Raw genomic sequence first — 15,771 nt, 5'->3', positions numbered from 1 at the left:
GCACTAAGCCCATTAACAATGAAACTCCTCAATTGCATTTTTGTCACTGTCAAGCTCATATATTCTAATGCTGCCCTGGCTAGCCTTTCAACTTCTACAGTCTTCCAAGTGACATGTTTGTCCAAACTAATACAAACTAAAACAAAGACAAAGTGCTGGAGAAACTCAGTGGGTCTAACAACATCTATAGAGAGAAAGATAAAGTTAACTTTTTGAGTCCAGCAACCCTTTATTTGAACTGAAAACAGCTGGAAAAGGTGGCAATATGTTGTAAAAAATGTGGGTGCATCATCGGAATTGAAAACCTGTTAGTAGATCTCTTAATAGGGTGAACAATATGGCAGGGTGGTGCAGAGGCAGGGGGAGTAAAACAGAGCATTACAGCTAACCAGCACTTACCATATAGTGTATTTTAAAGGATATGCTGTAATCAATGTTCCGTCTACCACTTCAAGTTTCTGCATCTGACAATTGATGTCTGCGCTGATTGGACAAGACTGCATCTCAGGGCTGCTTGTTTGCTTTCCTAGCACTTGTAGCATCTGACACCAGTCCAGGGTTTAGCCACAGTCACACATCAATTGGGGTGATTTTGGTTAGGGGACAATGCCTCTGCAGTCCAGGGAGTTGGTCATGGTTCAACCAGTCGGGGTGGAGGGATGGTGGTGGAGGGCTGTGATCTGGGAAATATACAGACATCCACCAGGGATGTGAGCACTTGTTGTCTGCGGCTGTCCAGTTAGGGCATTGAAAGGGGTGGGCTAGTCTATCAGTTCAATTCAGAAAAACTAATGGGTATCCGAGGTGGGTGAGGGCTGAACAATGTTTGGGTGTGGGAAAGAGATTCAGGAACTTAGCTATGGGGATTTCAGGCTGCAATCTGGGGGGACCGGGGCATAAGTATTTATAAGGGGATGTTACAGTAAAGCATTGGATAAGAACGGGGTAATGAGGTAGCAGAGTATGTTTGTCCATGGCTGGGAGGCTCTGGCATCAAGGGGACGCAATGTATGAATAACTGGTAAGGTCACCTCATATGCCAGAGACTTGAGAGGAAAGGTCGGCCAGTGAAGGCTCACATTAACAGATTGATGAGGTCGTGGGGAGTTGCAAAGCTATGGGATTTATGGGATGGGCTATCAGGAAAGGGATCTAGCTGGTCTCACCAACATATACAGCATTTACTGTGACCATCCATCGTGCTGGAAATTGAAAGTAGGTAGTGAGATGGCAAGTGACCACATCCAGGATGGATGGGGTAAGTATCCTGACCTGTGGGGTCAGTAACCCCTCATAATTCTAATGCATTGTCTCCATGTGTGCTAAACACCTCCCAGTCCCAGACACTGCTGACTATTCATTCACATCAACAATTTTGGTCACAGAGGTCAGGGGAAAAAGTATTGATTTTAAAAAGAGGGGCAATGGTGCGAGCATAACCCATTATCCTAATTAAGTTTGTTTGTCTTGCATCTACCTGGGACAGCAGGCTCTCAACACAGGCATCAATGCATGGTAGATTCTGTGCATACATGAAGTTAGCCATCATGCTGGCACAGTTACATTTAGGGCTATACAGAGAGTCAAATAATCAGATAAAGTACAATAACACTCAAATTTGTATAAACATGATACTTCATATACAGTGCACTGTCATGCCACCACCAAAAAACCCTCAATAGGTTTTTCTATTTCTTTCTCATCCACTCCATCTTGGTGTTGTCCCAAGTTCCGTGGATGCAGCAGATGGAGCCTGTTCGGTATGGGTGCTCTTTTCTCTTGGAAGTATAGTTGGCAGCATTGGTATTTGTGTCTGTCCAGCCCCCTCATGCTGAAAGTTTTCTTGTCTGTGGCAAGTGGGCCCTCCTTGGCTGGAACCTTTAAGGGTCAGAGGAGGGTAAGCAGGTTAGAGAGTCCAGTCCCTCTGAAAGTGTCCTAAGATGCCTAAGTGTGGTCAGGGTGCCTTCTATCTCTGCCCTGTCTCCTTGTGAGAAAGAGGCAACTGGAGTACTCACAGGTCTTCCCCTGCAACAGTCAGAACATTTTCCTTGTAAAGCGTGAGGAGTGTAACAGCGGGTATCCCTTTGCCCTCCTGGGCCTTTTCGGTTCTGTTGCCAGTTGTCTTTTCCTGAAATGCAGGGAAGGGAGGGATTAAATAGACTGAAAGTACTGCATTTCTGCTAATTTTAGTGCAGGTGGTCAAAAGGTGATGAATTGTTTCTTGTAATTGAGCAAGCAGGACACAAGTCTTGTACGGATAGTTTTGTGGGAGGTTAGGGGGATAAGAAAGAGTGCAGGAAGATGTAGGCAATAGCGAGAGTGGCAGAGCATGATCTTTAGTGGGAGGTAGAGATATGAGGAATTAGATAGAAAAGTGTAGTACTTACCCTGATGCAGCCAAAATGATAATTGATCCTCTCATAGCACTGCTGGCCATTTCTCTGCGCCATGGAATCCTCAAACCAAGGTCAGGGTCAGGCGTCACGGCCTCCTCTGCCACTCCTTAGGGAAGAGAATGCACCTCCTCTGCAACAACCTTTTCACCAGGACCTCCAAGTCCCTGTCAAAGCATCACAGCATCATCTTCACCTTCTCCAATGTTTTCACATTGTGTCCATCACCAGGCAGGTCATGTTCAGAAAGCCAATGATCATCTGGGTTTACAGCAGCCTTTAAATATAGTGCAGTAACCAGGGATGCTAGTCTTTTGGCAGATATCTGCGGAATGGTGAGTTGTTCTGCGAATGGCTGTGATGAGATGGGGATAGAATTGGATGAGAGGGAATGCTATAGGCGTGGGGAGGGCGGTTAATGAGGTGAACTTAGTTGGATATGACAAGAAATTCCACGGAGTCTTGCAGATTGGTTGATTGGCAGTAAACAGACAGTATGCATAAATTTATCCTTGTCTGGAAAGATGAGTAAAATCCTAGAGAGGTCTGTGCTAGGGCTTCAGTTTGTTACAGTTCATATCAATGACTTAGATAAGGGTAATGAAGATGTGGTGGCTAAACTTGCAGGGAACATCAAGATAGGTAGGGAAGTATTTGTGAAAAAGTTGAAGACATAAGGAGGTTCCAGACAGATATAGATAGGTTGAGTGAATGATAGCGAAAATCTAAAATTCTTCTCTCGTGGGGTTGGGCTCTGCCCAATTTACCAGCTGATCAATTTCAGCCTGAGACAGCCTCTTCACTACCAACAACACCATCAGTTTTTGTATCATCTGCAAACTTATCAATTACAATTTCCAAGAAACTTCCAAGTCAATAGTGTAAATAAGAAACAGCAAAGTTCCCAGCATTGAACCCTATATTACACCTCTGGTCACGGGCTTCCGATTATAATAACAACTCTCCACCATCACTCTTTGCCTTCTATTTGTAAGGCAGTTTTGGATCCAGTTTGCCAACTTGCCTTGGATCCTTTTGGAGTAGCTTTCCATGTGGGGTCTTGTCAAAGCTGATGTATATCACATCAACTGTATTATCCTCAACAATATATTTAGTCACCTTTTCAAAAATCTCAATTAGTCAGACAGATCCATGTTCTCTCAAATCTGTGCTAACTATTCCTGATCATTCTCTGCTTTTCCAAGTAATGATTAATCCTGTCCGTCCAATAATTTTCCTACCACTAACATCAGACTAACTGGAATGTAATTACCTGGCCTTTCCTCCTGCCTTTGTTGAACAAGGGACCATGTTAGCTATTCTCTAGTCATTTGGCATTTCACCTGTAACCAGAAAAATATTAAATATATCCATCAGGGCACTCCTAATCTCCTCCCTTGCCTCCCATTGCATCCTGGGATGCATCTCATCAGGCCTATGGGTTTATGCACCTATATGCCTACTAAAACAGCCAATGCCTCCTGTTTATTGATCTTAATATGTTCTCAAACTTCACTATCCCAACTGAAATCCCTGGCCACCAAGTCTTTCTCCTCTGCGAACACACATTTATTTAAGACCTCACCACATCATTGCCTCCACAAATAGATTTCCCCTTTAATCTCAAATAGATCCAACCTTTTCCCTGATAATCATCTTACTGTCAATATACATATAAAAATCCTCGGAGATTTTCTTGATACCATCTGCCAAAAATATTTCATGGTTACATTTTGCTCTCCCGTTGTGTAAATAATCCTGAATAGTCTTGACACGGTGATGTAGAAAGGATGTTCCATCTCCTGGGTCAGTTTAGAACTAAGGAAGGCCATTTTAAAGTTAGAATTTGACCTTTTATGATGGCAATGAGGAAAATTTTTTTTGCAGTCAGCGGACTGTGTGATCTAGGAACTCTCTGCCTCAGAATGTGGTGAAAATGGGATCACAAGGCATTTTATGCATTAAAAGGTAGATTCCTTTTCAGGAAGGTTACTAGAGGTAGGTGAGAATGTGAAATTCAACGCATAATTAGATCCATCATGATCTTGATGAGTGGTGGAGCAGGCTCAAGAAGCAAATGAGCTATTCCTGCTTCACCAAGTTGAGGTTCACCAATCAGCTTCTTAAAAGTGCAGAAATAATTTCAGGTAACTATAGGAAAATGGCAGAGGATTTTCTGCTGCAAGTTGTAATCTTGACAAATGATCTGTTGACATAAATTAAAACCCCACCATGTAGCTGAGGATTTTAAGTTCAGTCAGTTAGATAATTATGGATTAAAAGCTCATACCAACAATGCCACACAGATAGCTCCTAAATTGTCCTAAAAACTTATCTGATTCACTAATGTCCTTTAGAAAAATAAATCTGTCATCCTACCTGATTGATCATACCTAAGCATGTGACTCCATACGTACTGCAGTGTGGCTTCTGAAAGCTACTCGGTTGTCAAAAATGTGACATGCCACAATTTTATTAATGGCAGACGAGCAGTAAATACCGGCTTTGCCGACATTCATGAATTATTACTTTTTTTAAGAGTGCATTAATAGGACTGTGGGTTGATTAGCTCAGTTATCTAGATGCCTTGTACATGGCTCAGAATAATACCAATACGTTTGATTCCCATTCATGTTGAAGCAGGCTTGGCACCTATGTCCTCACCGTGCCCCTGAAAATGGAAGGTCATGGCAAGGCAAAGCACCACAGACAACAAATGCCAAGGAAATGGCAAGGAAACTTGCAATTAATACTCAATGCTACATGATAGATATAGTACGAACTGCCACTGCTGCAGTTAGAGATAATACAGTGTGGAGCTGGAGGAACACAGCAGGCCAGGCACCATCAGAGGAGTAGGAAAGTTGACGTTTTGGGTTGGGACCCTTCGGCCCTCTGACCCTGCCTGGCTTGCTGTGTTCCTCTAGCGCCACACTGTATTATCTCTTGCTACATGATACTTCAGTAATTCATATCTGGAATATTGTAATCCAAATTTGTTTGTTACATTCGGCAAAAATATGGCACACAGTTGGACAGTTAAATCTTAATTATTCGGATAGGATTCAAGGTGTGTTGTTATTTACTTTGGAAAAATACATAATGGATATTAATAAATGGTAAGCATCAGATGCCAATCAGTTAGGTACAATATTTTTTAAAAATATGGATAGTAGAACTAGATGTCACCCATAAAAACAATAGGTGAAGATCTAGTTTGTAAGTTACATATCTGAATCCTAGTTTATTTAGTTGTTTATTGTGGGTCCATTTTCAAATTTGTATGAAGTCAACTGACACGGATCATATGAATATAGAGCAATGGAATACCAGGAGAATCTTGCAAGTTGTTAAACACATGACAAATGTTAAGATGCACTATTCCATCTAGATATTTTTCTACATTTTAATTTTAATTACTCAGTTTTACTTGCAAGTCTCTCTGGACTTGTATTTTACATAAATTATATTATTCCATTTTAATGGTTCATGCTTTGAAATGGACGTTCATCTATTTTATTTGCATCCCATTAAATACTGGTGTTGATTATTCAATTTTGGAAAGGTAGGAGTTCTAATTGAAATTACGGGTAATATTTTATCATCCCACCTCCATGGCAGGGAAGACATTTAATCAGGCAGGAAGGTGGAAGGTTTCCCCTGATAAAGTCTTGGCAGCATGATGGTTCAGTGTTTACTACTACTGCCTCACAGCACCAGCGATCTGGATTCAATTTCAGCCTTGAATGACTGTCTGTGTGGAGCTTGCATATCACACCTGGGTCTGCATGAGTTTCCTTTGGGTGCACTGGTTTCCTCCCACAGTCCAAAAATGTGCAGGTTAGTTGGATTGGCTGTGCTAAATTGCCCCATAGCACCCAGAGATGTGTAAACCAGATGGGCTAGCCAAGGTAAATGTAGGGTTATGTAGGGATAGGGTAGGGGACTGAGTCAGTGTAGGATGGTCTTCAGAAACCAAATGGCCTCTTTCCACACTGTTGGGATTCTACAATTCCATGGTGCAAAGTTTTGAGAATGGCCTTCCTGACCAACTGCCAGATGAACTGCTTAAGTGGCAAATTAATGCCCACTTGATGGCATCTTCTACCACTGGTATTAAGCCAACAGTGAGCAAGCTGGTCAACACACTGGGAACACGACATACAAAACTGTGCAGGTTGCCTATGGTATCCTGGGAAGAGGGGTATTGATGATCCCTTATCCAAAAACTGTCCGTAGAAAGGGGAGGTTCTTCTGAAAGCTAACCACCCTTCACCTTTGCTGTTGTCCATCTATGCCTTGTCCTTCACAAATTGCCTGTTGTCACCACTTACTGTTAATCTGGGTTGCTGCATGATCCTGGCTTCTGGCAAGTGTCTTCATAGCAGTCATGGTTATTGCCTTCCTGGTCACACTGCTGTCAAAGACAGCTGCTAGCTCGAGATTGTGACTTCCCACCCCAGGGTTATGATCTCATAGCAGGCCAACTAGTGACCTCTCAGTTGCATGATTTGCACATAACACTGGCAGGCTTTCCCAAGGAGATAGGGATTGTTTCTCACCAGATATCCACCTGGTAGCCAAGAATTTCTTTGCCTCTATTGAATTGCCTCCAATGTATGTTTGCGCTGACTAGAATATTTAAATAATTGGCCTTACATCGAATTTGCAACACAGCAAGAATTGTTCTAAGCCAGAGCTGATCATCCACACAAACCACCTCCCACTCTAACTATTCCTTTGTCCTACACATGTGTCTTCTTATTCCCCTTTCCCTCATTTGCATTAAAGGTCCCCTTAAATAAATCGGTATTATCTATTTCAACATTCCCATGGCATGGAGTTTCACAATCCTAGCACTCCCAATGTTATGAAACGCTTATTAAATTATTTATTTGATCTATTAGATCTATCTTGGGACCAGTTAGTTAGATGGCTTGTGTGTGATTTAGAATGATACTTGCAAATCACCAATGACAAAACCTGACAAGACAACATTTACGATGAAGTATCAGCAGATAATAAACCAGACATATGCCTTTGGGCAGAGCACTCGTGAATGTTATATTTATGCCCAATTTGACTCACATGTGAAAACATTTTATCTACATTTGCTCTGTCCATTTCCTAATATACTTAAAGGACCGTACCAGACTTAATGTGCTGTATCTTAATGTTCTCCTTTCCAGAAACGGTGACCCTGCTGCTCAACACTTCCTGCTAGTCATATCTTCTCAATTCTGGTCTCATGTTTAATTATTTTTCTTTGCTTCCCCTATATCCTTTAGTATCCTTTCTGCAGAAGGGAGGCACTGTAATCCAAGTATTGTCTTCCTGAGATTCTACTTAAATGTAAAATTACCTCCATGCTGCGTAAATGAAAGCGAATGGTCCATCCCTTCCGTGCCAGCAGCACACTTAGACATTTGTTGTTGTTTAACAGTATAACAGCAGAGTTCTGAGGAAGGATTGCTGGACCTGAAACATTAACTCTGTATTTGTTCTTCACTGATGCTGCCAGACCTGCTGAGCTTTTCCAACAACTTCGTATAACAACACCGTAACTTCTAGGAACTAACAATACTAGTAACTAGTACAATTTGCTTGAAAGGGATCTGCAGGAGACGTTGCTGATGGTCCACCAGAGCATAGAAAATTGAGCTGATTTTTTTTCTGGACTTAGATTGTAACAAGTGTGGACTCTACTGAGGAACACACAGCCCTTCAAACTATGATAAGTTGCAAAGCGGTCCTGCAGCCCAATAGCCACATACTGTGTTAACTCTGACTCTGTTTCCCCTCTCCTCCTCACTTAAACCCCTAAGTATGTTCACCCCTCCCCCTTACACCACCAACTCTCTTCACTTTACCCCTAACTCTGTTCCCTTTTCCCCCACCCCACTTCTACTGCTGATTCTGTTCTCTCCGCCCTGACTCTGTTTCTCACTTCCCTGTCCACCCTGATTCTCTTCTTCCCCCCCACTCCCCATCCCATTCAGAAGTCTAATAACAGTGGTGAAGAATTTGTTCTTGAATCTTTCGGAACATGTTTAAGCTTTTGCATCTTTTGCCTGATGGAAGAGGTTGGGAGATTATAACTGGGGTGAGAGGGGCCTTTGATGATGTTGGCTGCCTTTCCAAGTCATCAAGAAGAGTAGGTGGAATCAATAGATAGAAGGTTGGCTTGCGTGATTTACTGGGCTCTGTTCACAACTTTCTGTAGATTCTTATGGTCCTGGGCAGAACAGTTGCCCTCGTGGACTCTCACTGTGTGCATGGGGTGAGGGAAGGGGCCAGCCTGTTTGTGCCAAGGATAAGGCTATATTTAAAAGCACAATTAAGAAAATGCATAACACAAATCAAAAACTGTGATCTGTCATTAAGCTGAAGGCAGAACTAACTTGTATCATCCAAAGAGATATGTCCTTTCTGGAATCGTGCTTTGCTACTGAGCCTCATTACTCACCTCAACCACAGTGCAGCCAACATTAAAGCTTGCAGTGTAGTTTTAAATACTGTCAGGACCGTACACCTCCACTTCAGTGCAAGACATCAGCCAATGATTAATGAGTAAACTTCCTACAGAGAATAGTAAGCTCTGAATGGAAATTTAAATTTGAGATACTATTATGCTTGCTTCTGTTATGTGATTTTGTGATTTTGGAGAAGACGATGGTCACTGTCTTAAGGGCAGGTAGTTTACTTATAATACCAAAGGAGCGGTACTCATGGAGAACTAATAAGGAATTGGGCTCTCATTGAAAGATACCGTCGGTTAAATTTGAGCCCTTCATATTGACCTCAGATTTGATCACAAAAATGGAGGTGGACCATCCCCATGTTTGCTGGGGAGTCCTTGAGTAGGGGACCTTCAGATTGAGATCGGAGACATGGAGTCACAGGGTTGTGGAGGGGCTGGTGGTTGGGATGCTGTGTGATTGTGAATGTCAAGATTGGGGGTTTCTAACATGATTGAAGGCCAGACCTTCGTACTGTTAGAAGGGTGAAAATTTTGTAGGCAGGATTGGGGCTACAGGAGGGATTGGGGGCTAACAGTGAATGGGAGTCACATAAATGAAAGAAGGGTTCTGGGGTAATGGGCCTGGATTTTGTGATTGGGAATGGTGAAAATTGGGGATGCTGAATGTTTCACTTTTAAAAATACAGATAGTAACTAGGTTACCAACAAAATGGGGAATTGAAGCAGGTATCACATCCCCTAGTTACTTTTACAAAATGTCTAATGGTTTACTTGAAGTGTAAGAATAAGATTTCCCTGATTTTTAATCAATTTTGTGGATGATGCAATCCCAGTTTAAAGCGTATTTATGGTTGTTCACTCCATGTTAGGCCTTTGGGAGGCTGCATAGGCCCTGAAAGGTGGAGATTACGTGGATCAATTTAACCCATATCATGCAAACTCGGAATTAGACCAGAAGAGTAAAATAAAGAGTCATTATTTCATACAAAGTGACTCCAGGGCAGAGGGGGATTAGAAGCCCAAGTGGGGTCACAAGCTAAAATTTTGGTGTATCAATCTCCAGGGCAACAATGGCTGTTGTGGAGCTCCACTCTCCCTTGCCTACCCAAAAAAAATCAAAGAATCAAGTAATTTTCAAAGTGACCTCTGTTGTTTTTGGGCCAGTTTGGCCAAAAAGTTTTCAAAGTAAAGAATGTATTTTTTCCTTTCCCTAATGCCAATCAATCACCCCGCCATTAGAAAATCTTCAATGTGAATCTCACTCCTACTGGGATGTGAAATTGGCTAAATTTCCCCCAGGTGATTTCCGTCAGTTCTGTTTCCTCAGGCGACATCGCCTTAGGGAGTCCCATGTCCCTGGTTGAAACTTCACATTATTAAAATAAAGTTGGATACTAGGTAAAGTTGGAAGCTGCAAAGTTGTGCTTAGATATTCATTTATACTGTGTTTAGTTTTAGACACTGCACCTCAGGAAAAATATACTGGCCTTAGAAGAGGTACAGTCCTGCTTCGCTTGAATGAAATTGTGGCTAATAGGCTAAAATTTGGAACAGGTTGCATATACTGAAGTTGTATTATTTTGAGTATAGCAGATTAAGAACAGACCTGGTTGAATGTGGTTAATGCATGTAATGGAAATGATTGGTTAAAATGAGTGTAACTATCTCCTTGTTTGTCCACAACTGCAGTGCATAGCCTTAAGTAGGTCTAGGCATTTCAGGGGTGATATTAGGAGGCATATCTTCACATAAAGACAGGTGGAAAAGTGGAACTCTCCAAAAAAATGTTGAAGCAAAAACTGAATTGATTAAATTTTACAGGACCTAGATAGGTCGATAGTTGAGATACATATCAATCATGATCTGACTGAATGCCAGAATGATCTTCTGAAGGCAGGGGAAATGTGGGGTGGTGCCACATAGCCTGCCCCAGTTCTTATGGCCCTGTATTTCTATATTCTTCACTGCAAAACAAGTCTGCAATTCAGTTACCTGTCAAAGCAACCTAACTGTAACAAGAATGAGTGTCAGATAAAGGAGACTACATAATATTCTAGAGTTGGCACACTTGACACCTGTCAGGCAAAATCACTACTGTACTATTTTCTTCTCAACTGTAATAAAATTATTGTTGACAATTGCTCTGGGTCAAATACCTGAAAATATACAACATAACGGCCTGATTCTTAGACCAGGAATTCTGGTCAATTGTGGACTATGCATTGAGTAGCAATTTGTTTCTTGCAACAGTGCATGATGTGGTGGTCAGAAATCGGACATGATATATCCCATAGAGATAGGAAAAGCAATTAATGTGGTGTGTTTGGTAAGATTGAGTGAGAGAACTCACATGGGTTCATGGCAAGAATCCCTCCAATAAATTCAGTGTGATATTCCTTGTGTAGGCACTACCTTTAAAAGGCCATTATACACCTGGCCAAGCACTGTCATTCCAGAGGTGCTGTGAACATCGCAGGCAGTGAGAAATCAGTATACGGCTTTCTGGGCAGAATCTTGGTGGTCGTATTATACTGGGTGGTGCAAAGGTGGGATTTTCTCCACCCACAGGACCAGCAATGAAGGCCACAACACCAGACTGTACAAGACGAGTCCGAGGTTGCCACATTAGTCATTGAAGTTTCAACTGTCCAGAGGAATGTGCAGCACCATTGAAAGAAAGTCAATGAATTTCTCCACTCCACCTGTACAAATGCCACCATCTTCCCTCAGACTCCGCACAGTCACTCATTTGTGCTTTTGTGCTCCTAAGATGCTGCTTGGCCTGCTGTGTTCATCCAGCTCCACACTTTGTTATCTTACATTCACTCTTTTCTTTGCTACTTACCCAAGATTCATGTGCAACCACTCTCACCGTGGCCTGCAACATCTTCTCTTACTCTCTCTCGCCCATTCTAACTAACCCTGCATGCCCTCTGCACTCCCTACTCAATTGCTCAGGATACCTCCCCACCTGCACCACCAGTAATATCTGTGCCATTCACTTTCATTTTGGACCATAAGACATAGGTGTGGAAGTAAGGCCATTTGGCCCATCGGGTCCACTCCACCATTTAAATCATGGCTGATGGGCATTTCAACTCCACTTACTTGCACTCTCCCCATAGCCCTTGATTCCTTGTGAGATCAAGAATTTATCGATCTCTGCCTCGAAGGCATTCAACGTCACGTAATCTTCTTAAATACCAGTCTCTCTCTCTCGCTTTCTCATTCCAGGATGAATAGGGCCCATAATATGATCAAAATAGATTAGATTCCCTACAGTGTGGAAACAGGCCCTTTGGCCCAACAAGTTCACACCGCCCCTTGCAGCATCCCACCCCTATAACCCACACACCCCTGAACACTATGAGCAATTTGGCATGGCCGATCCACCTAGCCTGCACATCTTTGGACTGTGGGAGGAAACCGGAGCACCCGGAAGAAACCCACACAGACACTGGGAGAATGTGCAAACTCCACACAGACAGTTACCCGAGGCTGGAATCGAACCCGGGTCCCTAGTGCTGTGAGGCTGCAGCACTAACCACTGAGCCACGACGCTGCCCTTTAAGATGGTTAAGATGGATGGTATGCTGTTCATCGTTCAGATCCTCATCCCTTATGAGGAGACAGACTCTGACTGCCCTGAAGCAGGGCCTGAACTGATTTTGGAAGCTTAATATGGAAGCTTAAGCCCCTAATTTAATATACTGGGAGCCCCTAAGTGAAAACTGTTCCCTTGACTTGATTGAGGCCTGAGTAAATTTGCCTTGGACTCACTTTGTATGAAATAATAACTCTTTATTTTTCTCTTCTGATCTAATTGTGAGTTTGCAAGATAGGGGTTAAATTTACTAAAAATAATATGAGCCTGCTATCTCTGGCTGAGGGGATAAATGCAAAAAGACAAGGCAAGGCATTGCAATGTACGAATGCTGTAAGCATCCCAATTCAGGTCGGATCAGAGTGAGTATACAATGACAAAGAGCCGAGAGCCAAGAGCCTGGAGATGTAGCCTAATCTAGTCCATGAGGTGAACAATGTTTCTGAGTGCACGTTGTGTTTGCAGCAGCATTATAATGAGTTACGAGTGCACTCTAAGGTGCGGCATTGAAGTGCAGAATTGTCCTGTATGTGGAATGGACATATGCCATGAAGGTTCTTCAAGGCTGACACGTCAGATGCCGATTTCCATGACGTGGGGTATGAATGGCCAGTGCTCACTGAGTGTACTCTGTGATGTTGGTGTCCAGTGTCCAACATGGAGGTTTGGAGCAGGCAGCAGGCAGCTGCCAAGCAGCTGTTCTGCTATCCAAGTTTTCCTAACATCTGCTTTATTGGCCAGCTTGGTAAGATCGCTACCAGAATATCAATGAGACAACCATTGTACCCATCAACAAGGACCTCAAGCATTACTTGACAACTCACCACTGCCCAGGGAGAATCTCACCGTACTGCCTGCGGAAACCATAAATGATCAGGTGAGACGACCTTGACATCAAGATCAACCTTGCCGAACTTCTTGCTCAGCTCTGCTACACAACTTACCGGAGCCCATATCGCTCAGATACGTATATGATTCTGCCCTATGAATCTAAATACTTAATTTACAAGACCCAAAGAATAAATCTAGGTCACTTCTACATCCTCAGATGTTAAGGTTGTTTGAAGCTATACATAGATACCAAGTTCTCTTCCAGAAATTATCTTGCAGATTTATGCCATCTTAATATAGAATAAGTCTCCAGCTTGAGGTTAAATACCAAACATCATATTATATAACAAACTTAAATATTCAATACTTCAATAAACGTGTATTTTAATTAATATTCATTAAGAATTATTTAGTCTAAAACATCAATGAATGTCAACAGGCTCTTCACCTGTGGGAAGCATCCTAGCAGAGACTGATTCTGTCCTTATCTGGTATGAACACGTGAGAATAATCATGTAATCGTTTTGAACATGAATTATCATTCAGTGCTATAAAGACCCAGAGGCACTCAGCATCAGCAGAAGAGTGAGGAAAAGGAGGTCTTGGGAGCAGCATAGTGGCAGTTTGGATTTGGGTCTGACTCTACTGCAGGAAAGAGCTAGCTGCTTGTTGGTTAAGATCTTTTCTATTCCTAAGGGTTAATAAAAGCCATGAAAGAAAAATGGCAGTTATAATGGGAACTGCAGATGCTGGAGAATCCAAGATAACAAAGTGTAGAGCTGGATGAACACAGCAGGCCAAGCAGCATCTCAGGAGCACAAAAGCTGACGTTTCGGGCCTAGACCCTTCATCAGAGAAGAGGATGGGGAGAGGGAACTGGAATTAATAGGGAGAGAGGGGGAGGCGGACCAAAGATGGAGAGAAAAGAAGATAGGTAGTGAGGAGAGTATTGGTGAGGAGGTAGGGAGGGGATAGGTCTGTCCAGGGAAGATGGACAGATCAAGGAGGCGGGATGAGGTGGTAGGTAGGAAATGGAGGTGCAGCTTGAGGTGGGAGGAAGGGATGGGTGGGAGGAAGAACAGGTTAGGGAAGCGGAGACAGGCTGGGCTGGTTTTGGGATGCAGTGGGGGGAGGGGACGAGCTGGGCTAGTTTTGTGATGCAGTGGGGGGAGGGGAAGAACTGGGCTGGTTTTGGGATGCAGTGGTGGAAGGGGAGACTTTGAAGCTTGTGAAATCCACATTGATACCATTGGGCTGCAGAATAATGGCAGCTTGAATAAAGGAGACCACCTGTTATTTTATAAGTACATTAAGGATAACAGGATAATTAGGGAATGAAAAGGGTAGTTAATGTTGTGCCTTTACTTAAGAAATCCTGCACGGAGAAGCCAGGGAACTTTAGACTGTTGAGTCTGATGTCCGTGGTAGATGAGATATTGGAAAGGATTCTGAGAGATGTAATTACATGCATTGGAGAGGCAAAGAGTAATTAGGGACGGTCAGCATGGCCATGGGTGTGGGAAATCCTGTCCCATAAACTTGCTTGAGTTTTTTGGTAACATAACCAAGAAGATAAGGGCAGAATAGTAGATGTTGTCCAAAAAGTTCTACAAGTTCAAGGTTAGTAAAGTTGGATCCCCATGCGATTCAGGGAGAGCTTGCCAACTGGATACAAAATTGGCTTGATGGTACGAGACAGAGGGTAGTGGTGGAGGGTAGTTTTTCGGATAGAAGGCTTGTGACCAGCTGTGTTCCACAAGGATTGGTGTTATGTCCACTGTTGTTTGTCATTTAGATATTTGGATGAGAATAAAGGAAGCATGATTAGTAAATTTGCGAATGACACCAAAATTGGTGGCATACTGGACTGTAAAGGTTATTTAAGAGTAAAATAAAATCTTGATCAGCTGGTCCAATGGACCAAGGAGTGGCAGATGGAGTTGAATTTAGATAAATTAAGGTAGGGTGGCACAGTGACTCAGTGGTTAGCACTATGCCTTTCAATGCCAAGGACCTGCATTCAATTCCATCCTTGGGCAACTATTAGTGTGGAGTTTGCACATTCTCCCCATGTCTGCATGGTTTTCCTCCAGTTGCTCTGGTTTCATCCACAGTCCAAAGATGTGCAGTAGGTCCAGGGATGTGCAAGCCAGGTGGATTAGCCATAGGAAATGCAGCGTTACAGGGATGGGGTGGAATAGTAAGTCTGGGTGGGAACTTCATCAGAATGTCAGTGTGGACTCGAAGGGCCAAATGGCCTGCTTCCCACACTGTAGGGATTCTATGAAAAGCAAGGTAGTGCATTTTGGTGAGACAAACATGGGCAGAACTTACACAGTTAACTGGTGGGCCCTGGAGTGTGTTGTCGAGCAAAGAGATCTAGGGGTGTAGGTACATGGTTTCTTGAAAGTGGCGTCACAGCCGTTGACAGGGTAGTAAACAAAGAGTATGGCACGCTTGCT

The sequence above is a fragment of the Stegostoma tigrinum genome, chromosome 2 (assembly GCF_030684315.1).
Source record: "Stegostoma tigrinum isolate sSteTig4 chromosome 2, sSteTig4.hap1, whole genome shotgun sequence".
Taxonomy (NCBI): Eukaryota; Metazoa; Chordata; class Chondrichthyes; order Orectolobiformes; family Stegostomatidae; genus Stegostoma; species Stegostoma tigrinum.
This window is presented reverse-complemented; position numbering follows the sequence as displayed.